At 31.2% G+C, this 15,175-nt stretch overlaps 1 pseudogene; it reads right to left on the bottom strand.

Moving 5' to 3' along the window:
* Positions 1-6,112: 6,112 nt before the first annotated feature.
* Positions 6,113-11,525, bottom strand: LOC105771858 (pentatricopeptide repeat-containing protein At2g17140-like; annotated as a pseudogene).
* Positions 11,526-15,175: the final 3,650 nt, after the last annotated feature.

The following is a 15,175-nucleotide window of genomic DNA, read 5'->3' as shown; positions in this document are numbered from 1 at the left end:
GATCTCTGACAACTTCCAAATCGAGCAAGCTTCCGAATCACTATAAAACACGAAAATTAAAACGGAGAAAGCAATTAAGCTTAGTAAGTTTGTATTACTAATAAATACAACTTATCAAATCATCTACAATTTAGGTAAACAAAAATAAAAGCATAGATGCAACTTAATTTGGCCCAAAGCCTATCACAAAATCACAATCATGTTAGCCATGTATTTATATATCAAATATAAATCACTTCTCGTATTTCACATAAATACCTGTACTAGTTCGAACCAAACTCATATAACCTCAAATCATCACTGTGCCCGTTAAACCATTTGGAATACTATCGGATACTTGGGGTACCTCGCACACTAAGTGTCAATACGTGGTCGAAACCACCTCTATCTCATATCTCATATAGATGGTCACTCTCGAGCCATCACTGAGTCTCCTCACACAAGCTGTCAGTCAAGAAGTAGCTACACGGTGCTGTTCACACAAGGTGTAGAGTAACCGTAACACATGCCAAAAACTCAGCCACCAATACGACGTACGAAACCAGCACCCAAAACACGGTAACCCCTAATGACATGTCATTTGTATCCTATCTATTCCTAAGGTTCAACCGGGATCTAATCCATAAGTCGTCGAATCTTCATTGAGTATTTCCATAGAGTCATATCATTACAATTATAATAATAAAGCATTTAAAACAAGTATAATTTAATGCTTATTAACATACGAACTTACCTCGAATTAGTACGAAGAAAATCGATCGATCAATCCACTACTTTATCTTTGCCTCGATCTAATTCCAAACGTGGCTTTTCTTGATCTAAATAATCAAATTTAACTAATTTAATTCTCAATCCGTTCAATTTAATCAAAAATTCATGTTATGGCAAAATTATCATTTTGCCCCTATACTTTTAACTTCTTTACAATTTAGTCCATTGGCTCGTAAAATGAATTTTATGCAATTTTTCCCCTAGCCAAGCCTAGCCGAAATTTATATACATCCATATCAGCCCATACATTTCACAATTTCAAACATTTAACACAAAATTTTCACCTTTCTCAATTAACCCCTAATTGGCAATTTCATTAAAAATCCCTTAACAAAAGTTGTTTAATTAACAACAAGGACTCATATTCTTCTATTAAAATTCAAAAACAACTAAAATGCTCTCATGGCAAAACCCTATACTTTTAATCATATTACAAATTAGTCCCCTATTTAGCTAAATTTAGCTACAACGATCCAGAAAACATAAAAATCAACAAAAATGGGACAAAGAATCACTTACATGCAAGAAAAAAGCTTAAGCAAAATTTCTCCCCTTCTCCTATGGTGAATTTGGTTATGGTGAGAAAATGGAAGAAGATGATGACTTTTTCTTTTATTAAATTAACCTTTAGTTACTTAATTACCTATTTACCCTTACCTAACTTTAAAATTACTCAATTACCAAGCCATGCACATCCACTAACTTATTCAATGGTCTAATTACCATGTAAGGACCTCCACTTTATAGTTATATAGCTATTTAACACCTTTAGTTAATAGAACATAACTTTCGCACTTTATACGATTTAGTCCTTTTTCACAAATTGAGCATACAAACGGTAAAATTTCTTAACAAATTTTTATACAATCATACTATCATGCTGTAGACCTCAAAATAACATTAAAATAAATTTACAACTTCAAATTTGTGGTCTCAAAACTACTATTCTGATTTTACTTTAAACGAGTCGTTATAAAGAGCCTAAAGATTGGATGTCTTGTTATACTCTTTGTCCCGAGTGAAGATGGGACTACTGAAATAACAAAGGAAAAAGTAGCAATGCTAGTCCAAAGAGTTAAAATTATTGACATTACTTAAAAACCTTTTGGAGAAGTGAAGGCCTACTTTAGAGGCTCGTGAAAAGAGGAAGAAAAATACTCGTTCTCTTCCTAGAATTAAAGAAGGTCCATTTGGCAGATATGCAATGAACAACGAATCTTGTGCAGGCTTTGATACACACTCTAATGCTAGAGGTATTATTTTGAACATTTTAATTTGTTGCATTTACTTTTGTATGTTTTTGTATTTTCTAAACGAGCGAACCATTATAGCCAAGTGAAGCACTCACATTAGAGATGAATTACAAGAGTAAGGAATCTAAGGCCAAGATTCATCATTTGAATGTTTCGTCAGGCTATGATATTTTTGATGAAATTGTTCTTGAAATTCTTACTTGGTCTTCTAGTAGTAATTTTGGTGTGTGTTGCTTTGTATTGTTTATTTACTTGTCAAATCTTTAATAATGATTGTTCGTTTGTTGTGTAGAGGACTTATGCGAAGATGAAAGTTTGCATGTAGGTGGTAACGAGGGTATTTCTACCAACCCTAATGTTGTTATTGCGAGTGATGTTTCTACCTCCACAACCATGTCACTCGTGCTTGCCTAAATTTCGCCTACAACTCACACTTATGTTTCCATTCTTACATCGAACATTCTTGCTTCAATTATTTCTACATCAGTTTCCCCAACCTTTTCAACTGTTAGTGTAACACCCCACACCCGACGCGATCATCGGAACCGGGTATAGAGTGTCAAAAGTTAAAACCATTGAATTGATGAACCCATTTGAAAACCAAACATTTTAGCTCGGTGGATACTCTACGTTCTAGAGCGATATCCCATTATTGAAAAACATATATTAAATTAAAAACGATTTAAAATAATATTACGGCACTTATAGTTAGGGAATAAGAAAACTGTTGGAAAAACGGGTTTGAAAAACGCAGCGAAAAAAAAATTTAGGGAAAAACCAGAATTTTAAAATTTTTCCAAAACAAGATCTTGGTTGTGATATCTAAAGTAATAAACACTCAATCAAAACTGTACCTTTTCGATTTGTCTAGGATGAGCGCTTCGACCGAGTAGTCTTCTCTACTATCCTCAAGCTCACGTCTGCCGAATGTGGGCTCGTTTCGAATCAGAATTTTTTTCACAAAAATTACTAATGTGGTAATTTTGCAATTTCTCTAAACTTTTGGGTCAAGTTATAAATCAGAAAAATATCTTTAGAAATTTTCTGGAATAATCTCTTCAGAGAATTTTTTCTTTACATTTTTCTCTTTAATTCAAGTGTGTGTAAATAATGACCCAAGGCTCTTTTCATATAGAGAGAGTTTAGAGAGTTCAACTATGATTAAACTTAATCATTTTAATATTAAATTAATATAATATTAAATCTTATTAAAATAATAGAAGGTTTATCTACAATATAAACATTAAATTTAATTTAATATTAAATTAATAAAATACTATTAAGATAAGTATTACATTTAATTTAATATTAAACTATTAAAATATTAAACTATTAAAATATTATTATTTTTGGAATAATGAATCTAAAATCAAATTTTCTAATAGAATTCCAGTAGGAGTGTAACTCTTCCACTGCTCAACCACCGATGACCAACCGCTGCTGGCAGTTGGGACACCTCCGTCGCAGCCACCGGCACCACCATGTCCGATGATGTAGGTGTGACACCCTTACGACACCCCAAGCTGGTTCGGCTACTGTCGATTTCGTCCAAGTTAATGATGACCTGACTGGTCCAGTCTAGCCATCGGTTAGATCGTCGGCCTGGTTTCACATATCGGACTCGGTTTAACAGTTTTTGGGTCTTGGTCTCTGTTTTTGGCTCCCGGGCTCAATTTACGATCTCAGGTCCAATTTTTAAGTTCAATTACCCATTAGGCCAATTGTCTGACTTGAAAATTAATTTTCAAAAATATCATATTAATTTTAATTGATTTAATTTTACTTCATCAAAATTAATTTTTACAAATTAATTTTTTAAGAAAATTCTTTAATCAAATTCTTTAGTTGAACAATTCTTACGACCACCTAATGTAATTTCACATCGAATAATTTGACTCAATTAAACTATTCTCAAAGTCGTAGAATTTTCTTCTGATTCAAATGCAGTCTAATCGAGCTTTTTTTGAGCTAGTGGAGGGACCAATCAGACATATACAATTAGGCTCTAGTAATTGCAATTATGTCTAAAAGCATTGTTCCGATAATTCGCAATTACTTAATCATGGAGTCAATCCACAAGAAGTACTATTACTAAAAACTCCTAATTGTATACTCTTTACGAAAGCAATTCGTCCATTTGCTTTGTCCGATGACTTCATCATGTGTATGTTACTCTTATATGATATCTTTAATTCCTTTGAGTTAAATCTGTTCACTTAATACAATCCTATTTTTTCTCATTGTCATCATTGTGTCTTCTTAATGATTAATATGATCACTGTCAATAAATAACTATGGTAAATTGCTCGTTTGAGAATTAGCAACCTATGGTCACATTCCATATTTATCAATCCACACAATGCTAATGAGAGGTTATTATTAACTCTTTAATTGAGCTATTAATTCCACTATTGCTAATAAACCCATGCCATACACAACTCATGTACCCAACATACCAGCTATGGGTTCGATCATCTTTAAAGCATAAGCCTCTACTTATATCAATGCACATAAGTTGCATACGCATGGTCAGTGACTAACTCAGGATTTAGGTAAATCACACCATGAACATCACAAGTGAATTAATTCACAAACAGATTCAGAATTAATTCATCTCGGGTCCAGTCCAATGTATCATTCTATCAATGAATACATCTATGTCTCTACTTGTGGAGTCAACTGCTCCAATAGCCAAGACTAGCCATCTCCCCAATTGGAATTGTAGACGACATAATAACCCTTCTCAGTATTTGAATCAAATGCTCACTTTGATTCTTTTACGGGATTGCGGACTCATTTAGATTATCTACTGAAGTAAGTTATCTTTCTCGCAATGTAAACGTTATCTACAATGCCACTTATATTCAGTTTGAACTTTAGACAACCAATGAGCTAATATTTGCTTGTTACAATTTCGCTATGCATGCAATATATATAAAAAGAAAATACAAAAGACATAGTAGTGAAATATGAAATTAACTTTACTTTTTTATTCATTGTTCAAATAAATAGAAAACAGTTACATGTTTACTACAAGATGGGCACATTTTCCAACAAAAACATCATTTGACAGAAGGCTTTTAAACAATCACAGATTTGACTAAATTCGTAAACAAATCATCACTTGAGCAGAAGTTAAAAAATTCATTTCTTATTGTCTAACAACATTAAAATAGTTTGGTATGCAGCCCAGCTAAACTACACATGAAAATCCAGAAATAGAAAACAACGTTATTAAATACAAGTTTGGTTCCAAGTTCAATATGGCGGAATTTAACAAACATCCTAATTCCCTAGAGATTTCATGTTACACCAAGACAAGATGTAACTGCCCAATTTTGACCCTAATAGGACAAAGTGGTTTTGGGACCACAAATCCGAGTCAAAAAAATATTTTAAAATTATTTTTGGCATTTAAAATATGTGAATTACTATGTGTGAAAATTTCGTAAGAAAATTTGATCGTTTGAGTGATAAATTTAATAAAAAGGGCTTAGGCTTCCTTTGGTTTGGCTTTGCATGCCAGTGAGGTGCAATTGGGGGGAAAATATGGTAACAACCTCACTGGTCAGCCCTTTGGTTCAGCATGCCAGTCCAGTGAGAAGCAATCTCCACCACGCTGGTCAGCCTCAAATCAACTAGAGATGAAAGCAACAATTGAAATTAACTGAGATGTTGGTATTTTTAACAAACAAAAATACCATTAGTTTTATTTATTATTTTACCATTTTATCCTTGAAAGTTAAACTAATTTCTTTCCCATTCTTATTTTTCTTCAGATTTGGCAGCCAAATTCTGCTGAAAACCTCATCCGCTCTTCAACTCCTGCTTTCCCACTTTCCTTCTTTCCCACTTCTCTCGAAAAAAACACACCACCAACAACAAGCAGACTCAAAGAAACTCTGTTTTTCGACTCATCCTATCAATCTTGTTCTCAACTTTGATCACTTGGTAAGTCAAAACCCTTCTTTTTCCAATCTATATATGTGTTTGAATTGTATCAAAGTAGTTTCTGTTTTTCCTTCTCATCTTGTTCTTAGCTAAGAAAATAATAACTATCTGGGTTCATTTGTTTGTACGTGAGGGTACTAGAAACTGTATGTAAACTCTTTGTGACCACATATAGACTAATCTCGAATAACTCCTTCGCTATTCCAAAATCACTTCCCTTGCAAAAAGCTTCTACTAACATCCTGAAGGTAGAAATATTAGAATTTATACCCATTTGCAGCATGTCATCCAAGATAGAAGTAGTGTCCTGAATTTTCCCATTTTTGCAAAGACTGAATAATGTTATTATATATGCAAACATTAGGAATAATCCCTCTTTCTCTCATCTCATCGACAAGTCCATAAATTTCAAATATTTGATTTTTACTTCCTAAGTCAAGTATTAGTGAATTATAAGTTTGTACGCTCTTATTACATCATTTTTTCTCCATGTCCTTGAGAACTTGAAATGCAGATGAAATCTTTCCTTCTTTACAGAAAATATGGATGAAAGTATAAAAAATAACGAATCGGGTTCCAAGTTTTTACCCATCATCTCTCTAAATTTCTTTTTAGCTTCATCTATCTTTCCTGCTTTGCATAGAGCACTAATTATGATAGAATATGTAACTATCAGGAATACATCTCATGCTACGACTAACATCATCAACTAGGCCAATAAATGAGTTTCCAAGGTTACCTAGAGCAGCACTTCCACGTGTCCACATCTCATGTGCAATTTCCATAGCTTTATCTAATTTCCCACTTTTACACAAACCATCAATTACAATATTGTAGGTCACAGTATCCACACCATAGCCTTTTTCATTCATCTTTTGCAATAACTCTTCTGCCTCCAATATTTTACCCTATTTCCATAGGCTATGCAGCAAAATATTACAAGTATAAGTATTAGGGACATAACCATTTCTCATCATCTCATTTAGAATATCATTTGCTTGAGATAACTTTCCTTTACTGACGATGGCAAGTGCGATAAAGTGCTATAAGTTCTTGTATCGGGAAATACCACTCCTTATAATAAAACCCATCACCATTCTCGCATCAGAAAGCATCTCATTCTTGCATAGACCATCCATCACAATGTTATACGAGTAAATATTAGGTTCTACACCTTTATCTACCATATCTTTAAGTACCAACTGAGCCTCTACTAACTTTGAATTTCTTAGCAACCCCAACAACCAAATATTATAACTATCTAAATTCATCAAATCACCATTTTTCTCCATGGACTCATCCAAGGCCTTTGCTTCCACCAACATCACTTACTTACAAAACCCTTCAAACATTAGATTATAGGTTATAACATTAGGCCGAGGTAGCCCCAATGCTTCATCTATTTGCATATCCCTAAAAATCCTTGATGCTTCAAGAACTTTACCGGCACTACAAAGAGCTGATATTCTAGCATTGAATGTCACAACATCAGGAAACAAACCATCCTCTCTCATTCTTTCCACCAAGTTTTCAACATCACCAGTTTTACCTTCCTCACAAAAACTTGAAATCAATGTATTATACACAACTCTGTTAGGAAAAATCTCAGAACTTCTCATCTCATCCAAAAGCTCCAACCCTTTATTACCAAGGCCAAACCTACAATACCCACGAACCAAAATCCCAAAACTAAACTCATTCGGCAAGCAACCTTTCTCAGGCATTTTATCAAACAACTCTTGAGCATCCTCCAAACAACACCTAAAACCCTTAATGCTAAATGTTTTCAGCACTACAATCCTGAAAAATGAATGCGTTTCATCATCAACGGTATGTATCCAAATCCTTCCACTGACAAAAACTCAATTCAATTGCCTAGGTTGACACTCAAAAGTCAAAACTACTAAAAGCTTCCTCTCCCCTTTCCACTGAATTATTAGTTTATTACCTAAAATGTACATTAGTGGGGAACAATGAATAATTATGAATAATACAAGGTTATGAACATAATTTAGAAGAATTTAACCTACTGTTTGTAAAAGGAAAGAAATGCCCCTGCATAAAATGTTTGGTAAAGCTCAATTAATTCAGTCCAAAACTAATGGGAACTTTAAAGACATACTATTATAAATATAATTATAATATATAAATATTAAAACTAGCATTCATGTTATTTTCTAATTAGTAAATAATATTTGGATGCTTCTTTTTGGTGTTTGGATGATACATTATAAATATTTTATATTTAAAATTTATTTAATTGATATTCATATATATTAAATACCAATTTAAAAAATTATCCATGCTACCTCATTTTAAAATGCAAAAAAGTCATCTGGGTAAACCATAAACATAAATAATAGATGTATTAATGATTTTGTGAATGTTATCTAACTCTCTTCTTAATAATGAAATATAACTTAACTGTTATTCATTATATTTGATTTCTTCTATCTCACTTTTCTTTTATAAATAGAAAAAGCTCTTCTATTTTAATTTTTCATAACTTAATCTTGAAAATTATTTGAATAATATTTTTAAACCTTATTGTAAAATTACTTACTTAAAATCAATAGTTTAAAGCAAAATTAACATTTCAAATTCATGTATTTATTATGAATTAGATGAATTTTGATAAATTTGAAGATGAGATTATTGTAATATTAATCTTTAAAAAGTAGTTTTGATGAAGAAGAGGTAGGAAGGCCACATATACTAATTATTATCTAGGATCTTTGAATTTTTCTTTAGTGTTCATATTATGGCTTTCATCCATTTGTGATGTGTTATTCTTATTTTTTTATGAAACTATATTATTATATCTAATTATATATTTATGGTTTTATGTCGGTTGACATTTAAAATCAAAATAATAATAATAGATGGTAAAGACACGAAATTTTGTAGAGTGAGATAGTACCTTAGCAACAAAAGCTATTTGGGATGATGAGCTGATGTTGATATTTTGTGAGCTTTGCGTGAATGAAGTCAATGCTAGTAATAGACCGACAACTCATCTAAACTCAAAAGGATGGGAAAATGTGGTTGCTCTTTTTCAAGCATAAACACAAAAAATTTATGGAAAACCTCAATTGAAAAATAAGTGAGATACATTAAAGAAAGAATGGAGGTTATGGAGGGAGTTGCTTAAGGAATCTACAGGTATTAGATGGTGTCTATCTAAAAAGACGGTCGATGCTACCGAAGAATGGTGGGCTGCAAAAATACAGGTTAGTGTTAACTTTATCATTATTTTAATGCATAAAGTTTATTGAAATTAATAATTTGCAATTATAAAAATCTTAGTATAACATTTAAATTTAACATGTTATGTAGGAAAATCCTGATTTTAAAGGATTTAAGAAGAAAGGAATTGAACCACGATTGAATGAGTTAATGTGGCAAATGTTTGGTGGCATTGTAGCCACTGGATAGAACGCATGGGCACCTTCGTCTTGTGTTCTTCCAAGTGGGGTTCCTATGGGAGATGATGCACCTAATGAGGGATTTGGTGATTCAGATGAACATAGTAACGAGAATGAAGGTATTCCTCCTGATGAGGTACCATCAAACCCTTCTCATGAAATTCTTAATCGAAGAAAGCAAACACTTGGGGTTGTACACGGTAAAGGAAAAAATCAAGTTCAAGTAGAAAATCATCAAGAAATACATTAACTACTGATATTGAGAATGAAATTATTTTTCCTCACTCTCAATATACTATTTCAAATGCAATGGATGCTTTGCGTGCTTTGGGAGATGAAATTCCAAAAAAAGATGAACTGTACTATTTTGCCAGCAAAATGTTCCAAATACCGGTGAAACGATAAGTGTTTTTGAACTTAGATCTAGATGATAGGGTTTGGTGGCTTCGATGTGAGTATGCTGAACAAAATCCAATTACATCATTTTCATACTTGGTAGCAACATCCTCATTCCCCTTCCAACCATACCATCAACCACCTCCACCATAAGCTCCTTAGAATTATTATTGTAATATAACTATACTACTTTTTTATATGTAAAACTAATATATGATACTTTTTATGTTTGGTATTTTTATGTTATGTTATTAATCAAGTTTCTGTGTTGTATAGAATGTCACGAAATATTAATTTATTTTCATTTGATTACTTTTTCAGGTTATGGATGAATTTAACAATATGTATAATAGTTTTGATATGAATTATGATACCCCTGAATTAAGTGAAGAAGCTCAACGAAGAATAGCCACAATTGTTACCCAAGTTGAGCACAACAATTATCATGAAGAGGAAGAATATGTGTTAAGCAGTGTATTGGTACACCATGAAACTTATTTCACTATGCAACCACGTATGGATTCAAATTATACATGTCAAATATGGGTGGACGAAGTATTAAATGGGCACGATGATCATTGCATGAATAGTTTTAGGATGCCAAAAAATATATTTCACAGCTTGTTGCATGATTTGCAAACAAATTATGGCTTAAAGAATGGGAAAGTATTAGCGATGGAGAAGTTAGCATTATCATTGTACATTCTTGGAATTAGAGAATCAAATTCAAATGCAACAGAGCGATTTCAGCGATCTGGGAAACTGTTAGTCGAATTTTTACTAATATGTTGCATATATTTGCTCGAATGGGAATAGACACGATTAAACCCACTGAAGGTCAATTCGAGGAAGTACCGAACCATATTCAACATGATACAAGATATTGGCATCACTTTAAGGTAAAATTTACACAATCTTTATATTTTTAAAATATAAATTATTTCTAACTTTTATCTCATTACTTGTATTTATTTTGAAGGATTGTATTAGGGCCATAGATGAAACACACATAAAAGCATACATTTCGCCTTCTTGTCAAATACCTTATATCGGACAGAAAGGTGAACCAACTCAAAATATTATGGTAGTTTGTGACTTCAACATGTGTTTTATTTTTGCATTTCCTGGTTGGGAAGGAACAACACATGATAGTAGAATTTTTTTGTAAGCACTTAGAAAACAAGAGTTAAAGTTTCCACACCCTCCACCAGGTTGAACTTTAATTTTTTAATTAATTTTTACATAAAAATTAAAAATTTTAATTTATTTTTAAACTTTATATTATGTTTTACTTTTTTGTAAGAAAATATTATCTTGTGGATTCAGGATATCCACAAATGGCAGGTTTTCTAAGTCCATATAGGGGGAACGATATCATTTACCTGATTTTCGTTGAGGTAATCATCAAGTATCTGGAAAAAAAGAAATCTTTGATCATGTTCATTCTTCATTACGCTCTGTGATTGAACAAACATTTGGAGTGTGGAAAAAAATGATCAATATTAAGAGATATTCCAAGTTATTCATTCAACAAGCAAGTTTTAATAGTTATTGCAACAATGGTTTTGCATAATTACATTCGAAGACATGCTTGGTCAAATGATGAGGATTTTCGAGAATTTGAGAATATACCTGACATGCCAGTCTCTTCAAGCCAGTTTGACAGAGGTGAATCGAGTTCTTCTAACAGAGAAAGTGACGTTGAAATCACGATGTTAAGGGAAACCATTGCAACTAGTTTAATGAATCCATATTTGTAAAAGCATTTTGTATCATAACCTAATTTTTAGTAATAATGAAACTTTTTATGTCTTATGTTACTATATTTTTTTTATTAAAAATCATCCGTTTAGATACTTCAAAATTTGATCCAAGTATAATGTTACTATTTGTGAAAATAATATTTATCATTGTTATAAAAATATTTAACTATAAAAAATTAAAAATAATTATCATTTTATCTAATAAATAATTTAAATTAATTATATAATTCATTAAAATATTGGAAGATACATTTTAATATTTTATTAAATGAATTTATAAATTCACATATTTTAATAATTTTAAAAAAGTAAAATAATTTAAAAAACTTCTATTAATATCAATTCTAATCTGATGTCCTTAATAGTCATTTTTTATTCTCACTTTACCGCTACAGCTGCGTTTGAATCCAAATACACATGCCACCATTGTTTCTAATCTCACTGCTACAGTATCCAATCTCACCGCTACAGTAACTAATCTCACCGCCACCGTTGTTTTTAACCTCACCGGAAGTAAACACACCGCCCATCCAAACTAACCCTTAATGGCGTAAAATAAAAAATTAGGGGTCAAATTTAAAAGCACCCAATTGTTGTTGTCTTTTAAAATGGGAGGAGTTAAGAAGCAATTAGCCCATAAATTATATAGTGGGTGACATATTACATTAGTGACCTTAGTATATGTGTTTTATAAATTTATATTAATAAGGTTAATTTGGTCATTTTGTAAATTAAACTTTATAATTAAAATTAAGTTAAAATTTCCTATTCATTCATCTTTCCCAAGCCGAATATTAGCTAGGAAGAACTCAACTATGGCTTTTAGGGTTTCAGCAATTGTTTAGCTTGATTAAGGTATGTTTTGGTCTCAATTTTTGATGAGTTTTACGTTTTTGTGATTGTTGCTTCATGTTCTATCTAGCCCATGCTTTAATTTTAGAATTTAATGGTGATTTTGAGATATGTCATTGATGAATGCTTGAGCTTTTTGTTAGTTGATGATGAAATATGAAAGATAGGTGAAAGATTAACATGTTTTGTCTTTGAATTTTTGGTGAAATTGAGTAATTAGGGCTAAATTGTGAAATTAAATTTTTGGGGGACTAAAATGTAAAATAAATGAAATGTGTGGACGACTTGTATGAGTACTAGGAATATTCGGCCCTTATATAGTGTGGGCAAATTTTGTGTATTTTGTGTTTTATGCAATAGGGACTAACTTGCAAAAAGTGTAAATGTCAGGGGAAAAACGATAATTTTCCCATTTATGTGTTTTTGGACTAAATTGAATGTAATTATATTTAAACTAGCTCATTTTGAATATATTTAGATCAAGAACCGAAGAAATCGGAGTTGGATCGGGGAAAAGCTAAAGTTGTCGATTAATCGTCTGGTTTTGACTTTTCACCGTCCGAGGTAAGTCTATTAGCTATTTAATTTTATTAAAACAGTTCATATGTATGAATTTCAATTATAATTATGTTGAGTTAAAATTAAAAGTATATAAATTGAATGGAAAGTATGAAAATTATGTAAATATATGTGTTAGGTTCGAATGAGTATGAAAATACATATATATATATATATATACATCAATGACCTTGTAAATAATTTAGGTAAGGAACTATACAGGTATGTGGTATCTTGAACCTAGGTATGTAAATATGTGAATAAAGTTTGAAGTCGATTAATGTTGTTTGTTATATATGTTTACATGATGTTGAATGAATATATAAAGATATATATATGAGTATCAAATATTTGTATAAGTTAGATGGAATAAGTATGTATATATATATATGAATAAATACTTATATTGAGTATAAATATGTAATTATATTTATATATATGTGTGTATTAATTTGAATATGTATGTGTATAATGTATAAAGGTACAAGTCCTTGTTTGAAATTAAGTATAGAATTATATATATTTGTTATATTGAAATTATATATATGTATATATATAAGATCTTGATTTGAATTAAGTATGGATTTATTTATGTATTTTATAAATTGAATATGTATATATATATGTACAAGTATAATTTCTTGTGTCGAAGTTAGGTTGGAATTATATATTTACATATGAGGTCAAATGTATATGTATATATATGTGTAAGATTTGCATTGAATCAAACGTATGAAATGGTTAGCTTAGTTTATTATAATATATTCAAATGTTAAATGTATATTATTTAAGTATAATATAAGTTGAATATTATGATAGTAATATTAGAAATCTATATTATAAATATATATAAATATATGTATTTGGTTGAATCATTGAAATAGTAAGTTGGAATTGATGATCGAGCTTATTATATATCCATGTGTATCAAAGAATATAAGTTATGAATTTTAAGCTGAATCTTTATGCTGTTCAGGCTTATTGCTAGTGAAACCATTCAGACTTTACATCTAGCAGGCTAAATGCCGGTGAAACAATTTAGACTATAAGTCTAGCAGGCTTAAAGCCGGTGTACTGAATCACGTTTTAACCTAGCAGGATAAGTGCCGGTGAATCTGCTAGATTATGTGCGTACATGCACTTGATATGTCTATGATTTTTTTTAATTATTGGAAATTGATGAAACATAATTATTCAGTTCTTATGTGTTTGGTGAGTATATACAAACATTCGGGTTTTGCATTGGTTAAATATAGTTGTATGCATTCGGTATATGCATTTAACAAAGGCATTAGACTGTCTATGGGCGGGCGGCAGGCGGCCCGACGACGGCCCGCCTTAGAAATATGGGAGGGTTCGGGTAAAAATATAGGCCCGAAATATGGGCTTGGGCAAAAAAATGAGGCTCGTTTAAAAAATGGGCCGGGCTCGGGCTCAACTTTTTTGGCCCGAGCACTTGATATAATAAATATATATTTTTATTTTATTTTTAATTTTAAAATACTTTAAAATATATTTTTATTTTTAAAATATTTTTTGTGTTTATTAAAAATCGGTAGGGCTCGGGCTTATTATTTTTTCGGTGGGCACTGGGAAAATTTTAGGCTCATATTTCGGGCCGGGCCGGGCTCGGGCCTAAGAGGCGGGCCGAAATTTTTTTCAGGCCCGGCCCGACCCATGGACAGGTCTAAAAGGCATATATATATAAATACGGTATATGCGATTGTTGAATTTATAAAATGTATATGGTAATATCGGTTGTTAAATATACATACAGTGAGCCTAGGTGTTTAATAATTATTTATGTATGAGATTGATGATTAAATATAAATGTATTCATTTATAAGTATCTGAAAAATATAATAGGTATACATATTCGATTATATGTATCACTATGTGTTTGGGTATAATTTCTAATGAGTATATATGTATATAAACAGATTTGAATTGTGTTTGAAATATATATACATGATCGATTTTATGTACATGTTAAGTACATATGTGCATTCGGATGTATGCATGGGACAAATGTGTATATACATTCGGTTTTATTTGTTGATTTATGTATGCATTTTTCTATAAGTATTTGTTAATATATATTGTGTTTATGAATTCACTAAGTGTACCAGAAATTTTATAAATCTTTATATATATATATATATATTTGTTATGCTATAGCCTTACTAAGCTATAAAAGCTTACTTTG

Source organism: Gossypium raimondii, chromosome 6 (assembly GCF_025698545.1).
Source record: "Gossypium raimondii isolate GPD5lz chromosome 6, ASM2569854v1, whole genome shotgun sequence".
NCBI lineage: Eukaryota > Viridiplantae > Streptophyta > Magnoliopsida > Malvales > Malvaceae > Gossypium > Gossypium raimondii.
Note: the sequence above shows the minus strand (reverse complement) of the source record. Positions and strands in the feature narration are given on the sequence as shown.